Source organism: Xiphophorus couchianus, chromosome 9 (assembly GCF_001444195.1).
Source record: "Xiphophorus couchianus chromosome 9, X_couchianus-1.0, whole genome shotgun sequence".
NCBI classification, from domain to species: Eukaryota; Metazoa; Chordata; class Actinopteri; order Cyprinodontiformes; family Poeciliidae; genus Xiphophorus; species Xiphophorus couchianus.
In genome coordinates this window covers 32586109-32603441 of record NC_040236.1, presented here as the reverse complement: position 1 = coordinate 32603441, position 17333 = coordinate 32586109, and the positions used below count along the sequence as shown (strand labels likewise).

The 17333-nt window shown below is 35.8% G+C and overlaps 1 protein-coding gene across 4 annotated transcripts in view; it reads right to left on the bottom strand.

The window, feature by feature from the left end:
• bcar3 (BCAR3 adaptor protein, NSP family member) overlaps positions 1–17333 on the bottom strand; it is an 84008-nt gene that overhangs the window by 44557 nt on the left and 22118 nt on the right. Inside the window, exon 1 of one of the 4 annotated variants that reach the window (XM_028027008.1) lies at positions 8251–8551. The exons of 2 other annotated variants lie outside the window; for them this stretch is intronic. The gene's annotated coding sequence lies outside the window, so the exon portion shown is untranslated. Of the gene's footprint in view, positions 1–8250; positions 8552–17333 lie in introns of those variants that run through there. One more of the 4 variants, XM_028027007.1, reaches the window with a different exon arrangement.

The following is a 17333-nucleotide window of genomic DNA, read 5'->3' as shown; positions in this document are numbered from 1 at the left end:
TCAAGTTGTGCTAAAAGGAGTTAGCCTGTCAGTGAAGCTGTTCAAACCTAAATTAGCATCTTAATGCTAACATACAGCAGCAGCACAGACGCTAATGCTAATGCTAGCATCCACAGTCCACGTTTCTTTGCACCAATCTGATGGTTGAGTAACCTAAATAACAGATTTAAAACAATACGTATCTCTGTTATTGAGCTCATAAGTCTACATTGTATATTCAATAATTGTGCAATAATAATAATAATAATAATAATAATAATAATAATAAAAAACTTAAATAAACCAATAAGTTTAACTACTTCCCAAAAAGGAGGTCTCTCCTCCTCTTGAATTGAAAATGTTGCTGATTTTGTACATAGTTTTTGATTAATTGCCACTCTGATTAAAAACATAACTAAACCAAATTTAAGAATTTGTATTAATTCTTTAGATGACAACAGGAAGTAGTTAGAGTAAATTTATAAATGTTTGTAGTTTGTTTTTACTCAATAAATAAGAATTATTTGTTATATTTACTTGTATGAAATTGGTGACTTTGTCTGCATTGAAGCTTGTAGGAGCAACTAAGGTTTTATTTTGTGCACAAAATATGTACAAATCATCACAAACTCAAGGTTACAATTTAAATAGCTCAGCACAGTTTGAGTTTATATCAGCTATATTTTCTCTTTTAATTTGCCTCAAATGGTGCGTCTGACATGAACCCAGTAATGACAAATCCTCCCAGTTATGAGTTATATGTTTTCATGTGGCAGATCACTGAGCAGACCTTCATATCCATGAGTGGTGATGCTGCAGAACGGCTGACATCAGCTCCCTGCTGTGGACGACCTTCGACCCTCTACCTCTGCTGCAGCTGATATTTTTAGAAACACAAGCTAAATTTAAAACCTTTAGTAATTTTTCTAAATTAACCTTTCATCTCGCAAGGTCGGACACTTCAGATCGACTCGAAGGGAATCCTTTGGTTCCAAGGCACTTAAAATCTGTATAAATTAATGAGAATAAAGATATGTAGCATTGTAATATGATGAAAATGTCCTATTTGTTAAAATAATAAAAGCTAAATCTTGAGTCCTTTAAGTGGTGAAGCTAACCGGACCAGGCGAACTATAGGCAGCAGGAAACTTCTCCCTATTCCTTTGTGTTTTTTTATGGAAACGTTGTGCAGTTTTGTCACATTTCTTTCTGTTTTATTCCAAACAACCAGACTTCAAAGTTGGTCTTGACCAACATTTTTCTGTTTTTCTCAACGTTTTAATTTGGACTTTTTATTTCAGGGTGCATTCAAATCAGGAAGGTCATTTGGTCTGGACCAAAAGCAGGTTTTATTTTTTTCTGTTTGCTGCTGTTTGCTTTCACATTAATTTTTTTTTTTGCAAACGAATTAAATTATGTAAACACAGTTACAGTTATGTTATGTCGGTTGTTATGACAACCCTATTATAGCAGATATTACCAGTCTTTATTTTCAAAAGAAACTTTTGTTATAGGTGACCTATTATGCTTCCTTGGACATGTCAGGATAGGTCTATGGCCTATACAAAACATGTTCACTAATTTTTTTTTTTTACACATTCTTAGGTAATGAGATTTTAGTCTGTTTTAGGGCGTCTCGTCACTTTAAATCCAAATAAGCTCCTGCTGGCCACGCCCCCTAACTCACATGTTGAAATGGATGCAAACAGAAGCATAATTATACAACTATACATCTTTGAAAAGCAGAAGCAGAGCCTCCTGCACAACAAACAAGAATGCAGTAAGTTGTTTCTGGATGGTGACTCAACAACAAAACACTTTGACATTTCCAGCAGCCATTGTACAGCCCATACAGCGGTAAAACCAGCTGACCAAATGTGCTGGAGCTCAGCTTGGGTTGCTAGGTAACGGGTGGAATTCTGGTGGAGTTGCTAGGCAACGCACCCGTCAACTGTGGCTCAACAAATCGGGAGGTTTTTGAAACGGCTCATTTTCCAAACACCAAAAAACATGAACGTATTGCCAAAAAAACGGGTAGGTGTTTTTTTAAGTACTTGGATTGTTTTTAGAAGAAGTAGAAACCCGAATGGAAGTATAAAAATGCACAAAATGTGATTTTTGCTAAAGATATTGCTACACCTTTATTTTTGTTAAAGCTTTTTCCAGCAGAGGATAAATAGACTTTGCAGTGGTCTCTAGTAAAAGTGTAAAAGTTGCATATCTGCAAATACGGCCTTATATCCCAAATGTTCAGTTTCAGCTGTTTGACAAATATCAGTAAAATAAAGGATCTGCCTGACGAACTGTTAGTCTTTCACTGTTCCAGGAATTTATTTGCTTCACTAAAAAATCCCAGCAGAATTACTGAAAACATCACAGAACCTCAAAACACCCAAACTATCCCCTGAAGGAGTGAATCAGTGTCTGCACATAACAGACAACTTAAGCCGCGATTATGTTCGAGTGTAAATACTTTCACATTCAAGTTCTGACATTAACCAAGTTGTTTTTTTCTTTACTGCAGTTTTGACTGACTTTCTGTAGAAATAGAAACAGCTTTCATTGTCCTGCAAAGAGGAATTCTAGGTGCAACAGTAGTATAAGAAAGTTCTTAAATTGTTAAAAACAATGTATGAAAAACAAGATTAACAACAACAACAACACTTGCAGTATGAATATCAGTGATAGACTGGACAAGACTGACAATGACACAACAAAATCTTACTTTTGGTGCAAGATAAGAGAGCTTGCTTTAACTGAATAGTTATTGATTTAAAACGTACTAGTTTCACTGGCATATTATTTCACTTATAAAAACATTTTTACATGTTTTACTGAAATAATCTACCATTGGAACAAGTTCTTTTTCATCATTATTAAGGAATTATTTACTTAAAACAAGCTCCTATCTCAAAACTTCCTTCTAAGTTAGTTTTGTCTTATTTAGATAGTTGTACTAGAAACTAGACCAAAAATATTTAGCAACATTAGGGTTTTTGCAGTGCATCCAGCACTTGTGCGGGTTTAGAGTCAGAAAATGGGACACTGCAGACCCCACACATCCTGGACACAAACTGTTAAGACCTTCAGCTTCAGGGCTCCGCTTCCAAAAACCAAACAAGTACAAGGCAAGACCAAAACCTGCCTTTATGAAGTTATTTTTAAAAATATTAATTTTCTCTGAAGTTTTTCCCAGAAAATTTACATAAAACTGAAGCAAATTTTTGCTAAAAAAATCACAGCTGGAAGCAACTTGTAGATAAAATCAGAAGTTATTTTAGGAAAATCTGCAGCATCAAACCAATCACACGCCTCTCCTTGGCAGTGGAGCACCAGACAAAACATTCTGGGTCTTTGTTAGCGCTGGCGCTGAAGGCCTTGGGTTGGGAACACACACACACACACACACACGCACACACACACACACACACACACACACACACACACACACACACACACACACAGAGTCATGGCTGCGGAGATTAACAGGAAGAGGAAATGGCAGCATAAACATATAAATGAGAGGCGACCCATTATAAAAGATTAGTGGTAATAAAAAGTTCTTATCTCCTCCCACATTCATCTCTCAAAACAAAACTTTTCTTCAACATCCAACTGATTCCAGTCCAGCTGCTGGATTGTCGGCGCCCGGCCTGAGTCTGCAGCCGACAGCAAAACACCAATCAGAGCTCAAGATGCACTTTCCTTAATCCACAAAGTGGCGGTTATGAGCAGTTTGCTTCTTCACACCAACCAACTGTTTCAGAGCTGCATAGTAACTAGTTACATTTACTTGAGTAACTTTGTGGAAGAAAAATGTACTTTTAGGAGAATGTTTACAATGCTGTACTTGAGTAGTTATATTATAAAGTATTTCTACTCTTACTTGAGTAAAACTTCTGGATTTTCTACACACTGAATGAAAAACAAAACATAAAACATCATAAATTCACTACACACACAAACTGCAGTTTCTGTTAAAGTTTTATAAGTTTTTTTTGTTACTTATATGAATTATTGTTATTTTGGTTCTTAAAATACCAAAATTTCCATTTAACTTCATATTTTGTTCCACCTGATGATGTAATTTTTAAATATTAAATGATTGATAATTTTATCAGTCACTTCATAGTTCTTTTTTTTTACCAAATACCTTTTTACTCTTACTTGACTAATTTCTTATTTTTACTATAGTAAAAATATGTTGAAGTAGTGATACTTTTACTTAAGTACACTCTTAGGCAGAGTACCCAAGAATTTTACATAAGTAAGAGTAGAACTACTGCAACACTGAAGCATAAAGTTGACATTTTGGTATTTTAAGATCCAAAATTACAATAAATCATATTAGTAACAAAAAATAAAAAATCTGGTAAAATAAAATGTTTCCAAATCAGTTTCTTTCAATAAAAAACTTACGAAACTTTATTAAAAACTGCAGGTCTGTGTCTGGTGATTTTTTTAAAAACATGTTTGTTTTTCATTCGGTGGGAAGAAAATTCAGAAATTTTACTCAAGTAGTAAGAGAAGAGATACTTCATAATGAAATTATTTGCATACAGTTGAGCAAAAATACTCCTAAAAGTACATTTTTCAAAAATGTTACTCAAGTAAATGTAACTAGTAACGACCCAACTTTGGTTATGACATAAAAAATGCTCATGAACAGATTTTCTATTTTCTCCACATTCGCAGCAGCTCAGATGAAAGAACGGCTGCAGCGCCGCTCTGTCATTAAACACAATGCAGAGGACGAACGCAAACATGTTTGGGAATGAGCTGCTTCCTCTGGCTGGCTAAAGGAGTTTTCCTGCTGCAGAAGAGACTTTAATACACACACACACACGCCTACCCCCCCACGTCCGCACACACACACACACATTAGGAAAACCACCCCTGGCCAGAAGTGAACAATGGGAACGACTGTCACATGACTGCAGTGTAGAGTCAGTCTTTGTTGAAACTGGAGAGAGAGAGGTGTCCTACTGCGCTCTTCTGTGCGTGGGCCCACCAGCACACATGCATGTGTGTGTGTGTGTGTGTGTGTAACATGTTAATGAGGTCTGTATTAAATCCCACAGCAGTAGCTGCCACTTAAAGCTTCTACAATCTTTGTTGGCTTGTCCATCTCTCTCACTTTCTCACACATTAACACCTAACTTCCCTCAGCGTGTGAACTCAATCTGCACACCGAGGGGGAAACTGTGACGCCAACATATAGATATTCTGCTAATGTCGAGAAAACATAACTGTGGTGTTTCCATTAAATAAGAAACGTGATTAAAATCAGACCTGAATAAGTTTGTTCATGCAACGTCATTAAAAACAACTCCAACTACTTCCTGTTGTCATCTACTTCATGGTTTCCACCAGTAGTAACATCCTGTTGTTGATCATGTGACTCGTTTGATGCAAAAAAAGTGTTTTCATTGCTGTTTTGCGAAATAAACCAATTTCAATACGGCAAAAAAAACAACAACAATTCATTCTAATGCCAAAACATTTGATCAAAAAACATGAGTTTTTGTCACAATATGTGGGTTTCCAGGAAGCAAATTTATTTTCAAAATGTCAAATTGCAATAGACATGGTCAATGGAAACACAGCTACTGATAATCTCACTTTGAGCAACTGGAAAGACATTCAGCTCAACTTCAGGAATGATTTCTGCCTGCTTCAGAAAAGAATCAAACATCAACCTGTTTCACCTGAAACTATTGTACTCATATCTGACTTACACTGTTTTCACACCTGACAGTCCAGTAGTCTGATTGGGGACCAAAAGTTTATTTTTTTATTGTAGTTCAATATTTTACTGGGGCGTGCCGTGGTGGCGCAGGGGGTTAGAACGCCCCACATTTGGAGGCCTTAGACCTGTGGACGTCGCGGGTTCGACTCCCGGTCCCGACAACCTTTGCCGCGACGTCGCAAGTTCGACTCCCGGTCCCGACGACCTTTGTCGCATGTTCTCCTTCAAAAATGGCGCCGGCCAGCTCCCGTCGTGTGTGTGTTAATCTGTGTATAAAAAATTCTTGCTGTAACTGCGAAATAATTTCCCTGCTGGGATGAATAAAGTAATTCTTCTTTAATAAATTTTGAAGGTGAATTATAGGAAAAATGCTTTGCACTGCACTCTGTTCCTTTTTATTTTGGTTCTGATCTCTGTTTGGACCAGCAAATAACCCGAAAATAAAGAATAATCTTCCTGCTGGCAAAGATTATTTATTGGAGACATGCGACCAGATTTCTTCTCAGTAGATTTTGGGCTGAATCTGGACGGTTCTTTTAATAGTTGGTTGTGGAAGCGAGTACGAAGCGACCCGGCGGTTGGCGCCAATCGATGCATGAAACGCCCCGTGATAAACGGAAGTGCAAAATTCAGGCACAAAAAAACCGAATTACAAAGGGGAGATATGGAAAAGAGGTAGAATACCCAACAAACTCTCAACATATTAAGTCAAGATCTCCTCATACATGTCTGTATAATATTTGCTAACATCCATAAGTTTACATACGGCGTTTTGTGGAAAGATCAATATGAAGTTGCATCACAATGTCAGCAAATGAAATTTTTTTAATGCTTCACAGTCTCCGAACCACGAGGTCAGAGGTATTAATCTGCAGGAATACAATCTACTTAATATGCAGAGTTGGGTAGAAACTAGTTACAGTTACTTGAGTAACTATTTTGAAAAAAACAACAACAAACTTTTAGGAATATTTTTACTATGTTTTATTGAAAAAACTGACTTTGAAACATTTTTTTTGTCTGATTTTGTTATTTTTTGTTACTTATTTTCATTTTGGTCCTTAAAAAAAAACCATATAAGGGCAATTTCACAATTTCAACTTAACTTTATATTTTGGTCCATCTGATGATTTAACTTTTAAATATGAAATGATTGATAATTTGATCTCAGTACTTGAGTATAGTTTTTACTCTTACTTAAGTCAAATTTTTGCCACTCTTAATGCGACGGCAGGTACACAGACATCTTAAAAGACATTTTCATCAACTTTTCTAAACGGGCCAAAAAATTGTAGAGTAAAAAAAGGAAAAACCTTAAAATTAAGCAAAACAGCTCGCTTTGAATTTTTTTTCATGAATACTTATTGTTAGCAAAATACTTTAAAGGTGTTTTCATGACACTAGGGTCACTAGGGATTTTTTTAAGTAAGAAAAAGCATAAGTACATTTCTACCAAAAAACTCGAAAAAAAATCATAAAAATTTGAAAATTGAAATTTTGAAATTTGAGTTTGAAAAGTTAAAAATTTGCTAGAAAAAAAATCAACAATTTTGAGTTTTATCCCAGAAAATTTTCTAGAAATATTTTAACATTGTTGACTTTCAAAATTTTCATGAGTTTCAAAAGTCAAACATTTTTGACACTTGAAACTTAAAAATTTTCAACTTTCCTGGTAGAAAATTTGATTACTCTCAAATTTTTGGTGGAAACTTTTTTTTTAATCCATAATTGCCCTGATTCACCGTTGTAGATTTTGAAAGTTTGCTGTATCGTCTAGTTTTCAGTTCCTGTTGGGCTCAGCTGAACAATTTATTTTCTTTGAAAAACTTTCCTATATTTACTGAAGTTTAATAGACTAAATCAAAGCTGATTTTGTACTTTACATTCATTAAATTTGACCCTTTTTATATTTTATATTTTAAAAGTCTCCATCTTCATCTACGGGTAAAATTTGTATCATTTTTGAACTGCACGTTGGAGACTGCACAAATTCAGTCCCTGGCCACAAATAGCCCCTGCGCCTCACTTTGAACACCCCTGATTTAAACGCTGAATCTTATTTTGTAGTTTAAGACACGACACTGACTAACGTCTGAAAGAAACTGCTGCTCTGGTCACTCCAACAAAACGTCTGCATGTCATCATCCGACATGCGGATCATCTTTAAAAAATGTCTGGAAGGTCAGAGGTTGAGTCGGTCCAGTCAAAGTAAATCCCATCTGTTGGGTTTGAGCAAAACTTCCTCTGATACAAAAAAACAGCAATTCGGAAGCAGAAATTAACCAAAAATCAGCGTCTTGTGTGAGATTTAAACAAACATTTCCAGGAGCCGGGCTGTTATCTGTTATCTTTCATATAATTACGCCCTGCTGGGATTTCAACAATCTCAACGACCACAGTAACACCCATCGCCTGGGGATGACAAATTACTGCTCACAAACTCTCAAAGCAAATATAACTCGCGTAAAGATTCAAACTAGATGGTCAGGAGTAATAAAATCAAAAGTTTAGAAGATCCGAACCTCCGTCCGATAAATCCGGTAAGTCGTTTGCTACCTCAGGTGCTGTCAGCGCCAACTTCCACTCATTCCTGTGTTTACAGTCCGAGACTCTGCAGTCACTCTCACCTGTAGGAATCAACTCTTCTGCCGGATTGTTGCTGTTTCAGCTCTCAGTCCTTCACAGTTCCTCCAAGCTTTTTCCTTCTCATGCTTTCCAAAGCGGAGTGGCTGACCAGCTGAACGTCCTGCACACTCGCACCGCTTCAGGCAGGTGACAACAAGTAGCGCCGCACAACCACAAGCCCGTCCCTCCTCCTCATCCTCTTCCTCCTCTTCCTCGTCTCTCCTGGGAGCGATTCGCGAGCGTCCAGCTCCTCCTCCTGCTCCTCTGCGTTTGGGAGGAGTTTTCCTTTCGTGTCTTCTCAAGCCGAACTCCTCCTCTCACATCCAGCTCACCTCCTCTCCGGTGCGTTTCCTGCACAGCCTCATATTTCTTTTGTCTTACACAAACACCAAATGGTCTGGTGATAGAAAAGGAAGGACTCAGTATTTCTGTTTCTACTTTCACTTGAATTTAAAAAAAATCACTTCTAATTTTATGTACATGTTAAACTTCTGCTGTATATTAACTTTTAGAAAGAAAAAAAAATACTTACACTCCAGTAAGTAAAAGCATTACTTCAACATATAAGTCGCAAGAAATTATTAAAGTAAAAAAAAAAAGTATTTGGTAAAAAGTCTACACAATTACTGATAACTGATCAAATTATCAATCATTTAATATTTAAAAATTATATAATCAGACAGAACAAAATATAAAGTTAAGGGGACATTTTGGTACTTTAAGAACCAAAATGACAATAATTTATAAAAATAACAAACAATTTACAAAATTAGGCAAAAGAAAATTTTTCCAAATCAGTTTCTTTCAATAAAAAAAACTGATGAAACTTTAACAGGAGCTGCAGGTCTGTGGCTGGTAAACTTTTGGTTAAAACATGTTTTAATCCAGAAAGTTTCCTCTATTAAGAGTAGAGACACTTCACAATAAAATTACTCTAGTAAAAGTAAAAAGAACAGTGTAATAAAAAATACTGGTAAAAGTTTTTCAAAGAAGTAAAAAGTTACTCAGGTAAATGTTGCTTCCCAGCTCTGGTTAACAACATAAAGGCAGGTTTTGGTAGTGAGTTATTCTTGTTTTGGTTTTTCCCCTGGAAGTAAAAGTCTAAACAGTTTGTGTCCAGGATGTGTGGGATCTGCACAGATTTTAGCTGCCCTTTTCCTAATTCTAGACCTGCACAAGTCCTGGATGCACTGCAAACCAAAAAATCTTTTTTTTATGCCGATGACAGTGTCACTATACATTTTTTATGCATCATTAAAAAAGCAAGACATTTTTCTCCTGTTATACGTTTCTTGTAAGTTAGTGTTTGTCTTATTTCTAAGACATTTGCATTTAATTTTGGTTTAAACTAAACCAAAATTACTTGGTTAGATTTTGTGTTTTTGCAGTGAAGGAACAAAACAAGCTAATCCCAGTGAGGTTGCAAAATGTCTGAGGAACTTTTTTCACTCTGAAGATTAATGAGGCTGACCTGCATGACTCAATGTTGGCTTAAGCTTAAATCAGCTGCGTGTTGCAGGTTTAAGTCCTGTAGGATTCTAGGATTCTTCTTTTGACATCTAATGTTGGAGTTTTACTCAGATTGTTTGGTCTTTGCTGGCAGCCTTCAGGATAACGCTCTCTCTCCTGTCTTTGTCCTCCAGTTCCTTTGTATTGTCTGCAGTCAATAACACACAGACACGTGTGTGTGTGTGTGTGTGTGTGGGGGGTGTGTGTGTGTGTTTTCCTGCAGACGATGCAACAATCCCATCCTGCTGCAACAGGAGCTAAAGATGATCCGATGACCCACTTACGACACTCAGACAGAGAAACGTTTGGATCTGCGCTGTAAGACTTTCGTTCTGCTCCTAAAAAGTTTTTGTTGGAGCAACACGCTGTCAGGATCCTGTCATTAGATTAGTAAATCTTTGGAAATTGATTAAATAATTGTTGTTTTTTTGGGTTTTTTGCACTTGTGCTTTGTGGCGCCACCCGGTGTTCAAACAATGTAAAAGCAGCAGAAAACTGATAATACTCCTGGGTAGGACTGTCACAAAAAGCAATAAATCAATTAATCGCATGATAAATTAAAACAAACTCAATAATTTCCTTTTGGATGATTTATTGTTTTTCTCTTTCTCTACCAAAAATGGTTGTTAAAAGTTTTGTTTGGTGTTTTGGTCTCAACCTGCTGCTTTTTTAAGGATAGTTTTGTTTGCAGAGACTTTATAATTAATTTTGTTTTGTTTATTTCTTTTGAAAATTTTAATGTCTTCCAGTTCCAGTGTTAAATGTTCATTAGAAATTAAAGATATTTGAGAATGAGTTATTTCATTATTTTTGCCATAATTACCATCATATCACTTGAAAATGGTCTCAAAACAACAATATTATTGTTTATCGCGATAACTTCAGGGACATTTTATCGTCCAGTAAAATTAGTAGTCGTGGGAAATTTACAAAGCAAATCTTTTAAATTGACCGACATGTTTCTTCTGATTGTAAAATTAAAATCTCAGATATTTTCCATATCAAATTTGATTTTAATTGCTTTATTTTTCATCTTTCTTTCCTAAAAATAAATTACAAACAGAAAATATTTTTTAAAAAGTGGCTTTTATTTCAATTCTGTGAGATGCACAACAGAGTATCAAGCCACACTATGAGAAATTTTGTTTAATTATGAAAATAAAGTCTTGTGATATTAGCAGAATGAAATCGCAGTTTTACCAGAATGTCTTACAATTAAGACAAAAAGTCATTTTAATAAGAGAAAAACTTCTAGACTGATCCAGATTACTTCACAGTCCTGCTGCTGACAATAATTTGATCCTGATGTGTTAAAAAATGAAGTTTTTCTTTATTTTTATAACTTACACCAAAGTGTGACTTTTTATTTTACATTTTCAGTTTTTTGTTATTTTTGTTTTGGAGTTCTAATACTGCAGCTATATTCCTGTAATTTTATGACTTTGTTCTCATAATTAAAACAAAACAAATCTTAGCCTGGCTATATTTTGTTATAGAGTTGACCTGAATTCAAAGTTCAAATAAATAAAAAGCTTCAAGATAATTTTGTCGAACAAGATGGCCGCCCTCAGTGGCATCACTCTGAACTATGAAAAGCCAACCAAATAAAAAAAGAAAAAAAAAGGTGTGAACAGTCTTGCTTGAATTACATCCATTTAAATTATTTAAAATAAATTTATAAATTCTTTAATTTTAATTCTTTAAATTTGAATTCTAAAGAATCTGAAGATGCAACTTCTTTGAACTTCCACTCTAATCTCACCAAATCGGATTTAAGAAACTTATATAAAGCATTCGGAGATGTGGACATTTCAACTGACATGTTAATAATTTGTTTTGCATCTAAAAATTGGTAAATGAGTTTTATAGCTTGCTAAAGTTTTAGAGGTGCAATAAATAAATGACCAAAAACAAATAGAGCCAGTATTTAAAAATAATTTTATTTAATCTCGTGAACAAGATGCGTTTAGGTTATGTAACTTAAAATAAATGTTAGCGTGTTGAGATGCTTCTCAGAGCTGACAACAAGATCCCATAATTAAGATTCTTATAAAGCTTGTATGAGAGTTTATATGTTTATTGTTTGAAGATCCATGTTCTGGTGGTTTCTGAGATGTTTTGGTCGTTTTTAGGGAAGTAGGAGTTATAATCTACAGGTTTCTAAATAAAAATCTAATTGTCCCGTTTTCCTCTCTGAGTCAACCTGTGCTCAGTTTCATGGCAGCATGTGATCTTTCGTCTGTGAGGGTGGTATTTCCAGGACGCTGCACACTGAGTCAGACTCAGATCTATAATCTTCTCCTGAATCACCTGAGGTTTCCCAAAATGCTCAGAACAGACGCAGATTATGGGTTTGTTTAGATAGGGAAGAGGACGGACATAATCCTGGTATGGGTCGTTATTTTTAAAACTTTTATTTGTTCTCTAAAGAACAAGATGGGTAAATAGATATGAAGTAAAGAGTCACTAGAAATAATACAGTCAAAACAGAAACTAGATTGTTTGTTTGTTTATGTTGTTGCACCCTCTTCCTCTGCTATTTTAATGTTTGGCTCAAAGCTTAAAATTCAATAACATTTACTACATTTTAAAAATAAAGGTGTAAATCAAAGCTTTAGCTAACACAAATGAACCTGAAACCATGGAGTCTCAATAATTTTCTTTCTCTGGATCTCTGCAGTGGTTGGCACTCTTCTGCTAATGCGCTAACAGTGGAGCTAACTTTGCGTTTAGCACTTCTGCTAACTTTGAAAACGCTTAACAAACTGAGCTTCCCTTTTAATTTTTTTCACTAAATACTAAAGCTCTAATTTTCTTGGCTATTTTGTAAACTTTCAGCTGAATAAAGTTCGACATCTGTGCTTGAAGAATTCTTCACGCAGTTAAGATGTTTATGTTCATGCTCTTATTTTGAAGTGGGTGAAGAGAGTTCTGTTTCCTCTCTTCATGTTCCATCCCATTTTTCCCAAAAATGTTATTTTAAGCAAGAGACATACAGAAACAGGAAAGTAGAGAACAAAATATGAACATGAGTACAATATCCAAAGGCGAACACAAATTATAATGTAGAAATTAAATTGGTGCTTGAGGGTTGCGTGACATTTACTCTGTACCCAGAATGCATTGCTGTAGAACTACAGGCTGTTGAGAGCAACAGCTTATGTTGCAACACGTGTCATTGACACATGGTGGGGGTCAACATGGCCGTACTGAGAGCATTAGCATTAGTTTCTGCAGAAGTCCATCTTGGTAGAGAGCTTTTAGCACGTTAGCATGACTAATTATTATGAATAGCATTAACATTTCCATGTTAACAAAAATTCTTGCTTTGGCACAAGTAGTGAAAGCAGGTGCTCCAACCTGAACACTGGTTTGCAAACATTGGACACCAGTTTATTCTCTTTGGTTTTCCGTCAGACTTTAAAATAACTAACTTTATCCTCAGAGCTGTGTTATGGTAGAATACGGCAGTTTGCTTTCAGGTTGTCAACATGTTTTAAGCAGCAGCTCCGACACCTCAAAGTCTCCACAGAACATTCTCACCCTGATATCGCCCACTAACCGTCCATCTCTCTTTTCGCTCCCCCTCATTCCTTGGACTCTTCGTCTCCTTCCTCCCTCTCCTCCTCCGCTTCCCTTCTTTCCAATAGATTTGTGTACAGATGCATGCTTGTGTGCCCAGGTGCACGTCTCCGATCAGAAACACAAGTAAACCCCGGCCGCTCCAAAACGTTGTTGGAAAATTGTGAAATTTAATTCTTAGGAAGAGCGTCAACAGTAATTTCCCCAATAATAATAATTAACTCCACGCAACTTCTTAACAAGGAAAGCATATCTAAACGATGCAACACGCAGCCTGAAGCCAAGAGGAAAAAGTTGCACACCAGAATTTCTCATTAGTCACTTGATTGCATCTTAGTTATTTTAAGAGACTTTGTACATAAGTACAAACATGTACATATGGTATGCATGTACAACGTCTTACACCGAAGGTATCAAAGCTATTTCCAGTGCTTGTGCGAGCTTGTTCTCACCTGAAAAAACTAATTTAATGAGGCTCTTCTCATTTCTGTAAATTCCTCATCTTTTTCTTCCAGAAACCTGCTTCTGCCTGCATCATGGAGATTAATCAGAAAACGTCTTTACGGAGGTTTACATTCCTTAATGCAAGGAGAAAGGAGAGGGAATGTTTTCAGATGAAATCATTTGAATTCGTCTATAACTGCTTGTCCCTGTAAGGCTGAGGGATGGGAATGGGGCAATAATCATGCAGAAAACCCCTGGAGAGCTTTAAACGCTGCACTGTCCTGCTGCAGGGCAACAGTGCAAACTAATGCACCACCATGCAGCAGGACATGCACAAGCGTTAAGCAGCGATCTTAATAGTTTCACCATATTAACTTGGTTCTGTTAATCCAGTGTGAGATGAAACAGCAGCAGTTAATAGTAAGAAGGAAAATCTTCTAAAATTTGTCGAGGTTGCTATTTCTTTTGACATAGAAAAAGTTGGGTTATCCTAACCTAGATATCACCAACTGCATTTCCATTAGCCATAAAATTACCCAAATTAATATTAAATACATTCACTTAAAGAAAACGTGACAATTTTGAAATAAATTAAAATTTTTTGATAAGAGGTGTTTTTTCCCCCAAGGATCAACATAGATTTATTTAGCCAAACTGCAATAGAAACACTTCTTTGACAATCTTCTGGGTCACATGATCAACAGCCGGTTGTTACTACTGGTGGAAACTCCGAAGAAGACGACAGGAAGTGGTAGGAGGATGATGGTTTGTTTTTGATTTTATTGGACAATGTGTCGCTCAGAGCATAGCACAGTTCATAAAAAGCTGCCATTATAAGGGGTTGAATCCGTAGCTGTACTGTAAAATGGCCGACTTCAGTTTACCGAAAACGCCCCGTAGCCACTCCAACGTTTGAATAAAATGCTAACGTGGAAACACCGCAATTGTGAAATAGTGTTTTTTCAACATTAGCAAAATATCGACCAAACTTAGTCCATGGAGACGCAGCGACAGGAGACCATGTGAGTGTAAGCTTCAAAAAGTAAAGTCAAAATCCTTAGCAACAAAAGTTATTGTGTTCAAGGCAAAGTTCTGAATTCAATCTGATGTTTTGGGTCAGATTGTTTTCTGACCCAAAACATCAATGAGTCAAATCAAAAGCAAAAAGAAACTCTTTTGCATCAACCTAACTGTGTGTGAAACTGCTCTGTAGAAGCAAAATGGGAGTTGGATTGGTTCTTAGAAATAAATTATAAATAAACTCTAAATGTTTATGGCATCATTGTCAACATACATTACACTAAACGAATTATGTGTTTTTGTGGTTAAATGTAAAATCTGCAGAATGAGACGATTTTTGAATCTGATGAATCGTCAGAAAAGCAGTAAGTTGCAGCTCTAACCCACAGGATTAGTTTTGTTGCAATATTAATTGCATTTTGTTGTTTAAAATATGTTTAACATATTTTAAGTATATTTAAGGGGCGACTGTGGCTCTTTGGTAGAGTAGTCGTCTTGCGATCGGAAGGTTGTAGGTTCGATTCCAGCTTCCTCCTGCCACATGTTGATGTGCCTCTGGGCAAGGCACTTAAGTCCAAATTGCCTACCGATCTGCGTATCGGTGTATAAATGTGTGTGTTTGTGAGTGCGACTGGGTGAATGTGACTCTAGTGTAAAGCGCTTTGAGTGGTCAAAATGACTGGAAAAGCGCTATATAAGTTCAGTCCATTGACCATTTTAACATGCCAGATTCAACATGTTAACAATTGTGTTTGTTTCTCCAAATAGCATTTAATCAGAGGCAACCATAAAATATGTGGACGTTTATAAAAGGGAACGTTGAGCGTTTGGTATTTTGTGTTTTTTTAGATGTTTTGAGTCGATAACGGAAATCTCACTAAATGATTGCGGTTATTTTAACTTTACAGAAAGGCGTGTGTGTGATTGCATCTGTTCATGATGAATCATGTTCTGTTCACATCAAAACAGAACTGAACACAGCTCAGACCTCACAAGAAATCCTAAAATAAAATCTAAATGCCAAGTCTTATCAGCTGAAACGGAACGAAATTAAAGAGAATTTGGATCATTTGGAGGACATTTTGTTTCTTATTCAGGATGTTCTTATTTTAAATGAGTCCAGTTCAAGGAGCAAGACATTCTGATATGAGAGACTACAGCTGAATGATGACTGCGAGACAGAAACAGAACGATGTTGCTAGTACGCCGAGTATTAACTGATAATTTCCCATCTGTCAAGTTGTGGGATAAAACTAAGATAAACTCAAGACGAAGCACAAACTAGATTTCACATGAGAAATACTAAAAATAATGAAGCTAACCTTGACACTCAAATGAAAACATGCAAATTAGAGGTTAAGGGAAAAAACTACTTTGAAACAATCCTCTGATTGTTTTTCTGTTTAAAAAAATAAAAAGTCCTGTACTCCAAAATATCAAAACTAATACAAGTAGTAGTTTGAGAACTTTCCTCGTTCTTACTTTAAAATTACATTAATACTCTTAGTTATGGAAGAGAAGAAGGGCAACTTAAAAACTTTAATATTAACTTTTTTTCTGATTTGACTTTAATCTTCTGAGTTCAAAAGTTTGAATTCTGAAAAAAAAATCAGAATCCTGAGATTAAAGTCAAAATTTCATATTAAATCAAAATCTGAGAAAAGTCAGAATCCTGAGATTAAACTGAGAATTCTGACAAAAAAAATCACAATTCAGAAAAAAAGTTAGAATTATGAAAAAAACTAAAAAATTATGTGAAAACCGCAGAATCCCGACAAAAAATAACAGATTTCCTAGAGAACAAAGAATCATAATTCCAACAAAAATCAGAATTTTGTGAAAAACATTTGAATTCTGAAAAAAACCTCAGATTAAAACTCAGAATCTGAGAAGAAGTCAGATTTCTTTTTTTGTTCAGTGGCTCTAAACCTCCTCCATTCCTTAGTTAATCCTTTAAACATAATAAAAATGCAGGCACTGGTTTCACCTTCATAGCAACAGCACAAAGTAATCAAAACTCAAAGCCAAGATGCCTCAGCTCTGTGTGAAGTAGGAGTGTGTGTGAGAGGCTCCGGCCATTTTCACCCTGTAATTGCTGCAACTGAAGCATCTCTAATCGGGCTGCTGCATTTTGATCTCTGCCAAGGAGGAAAGTACCTGGCACATATTCACACAAAAACGATCTTCCTGCAATGCAACTGATTTTAAACTTTAAAAAATCATAATTTTAAGACAAAGTTCTGGTTAAATATGTTGAAAATTACATTACTAATGATTATTGAGATTTGAACGTTGGGTTCGGGAGGCTGGCAGGATTTCTCTTTTAAGGTGAGATTAAAAAGTCTCTTTCTTGATAAGATTGCTAGAATTGGATCAAAGAGATTCTGAACTATATCTTGGTTTTGCAGCTGAAGGACCTCCCATC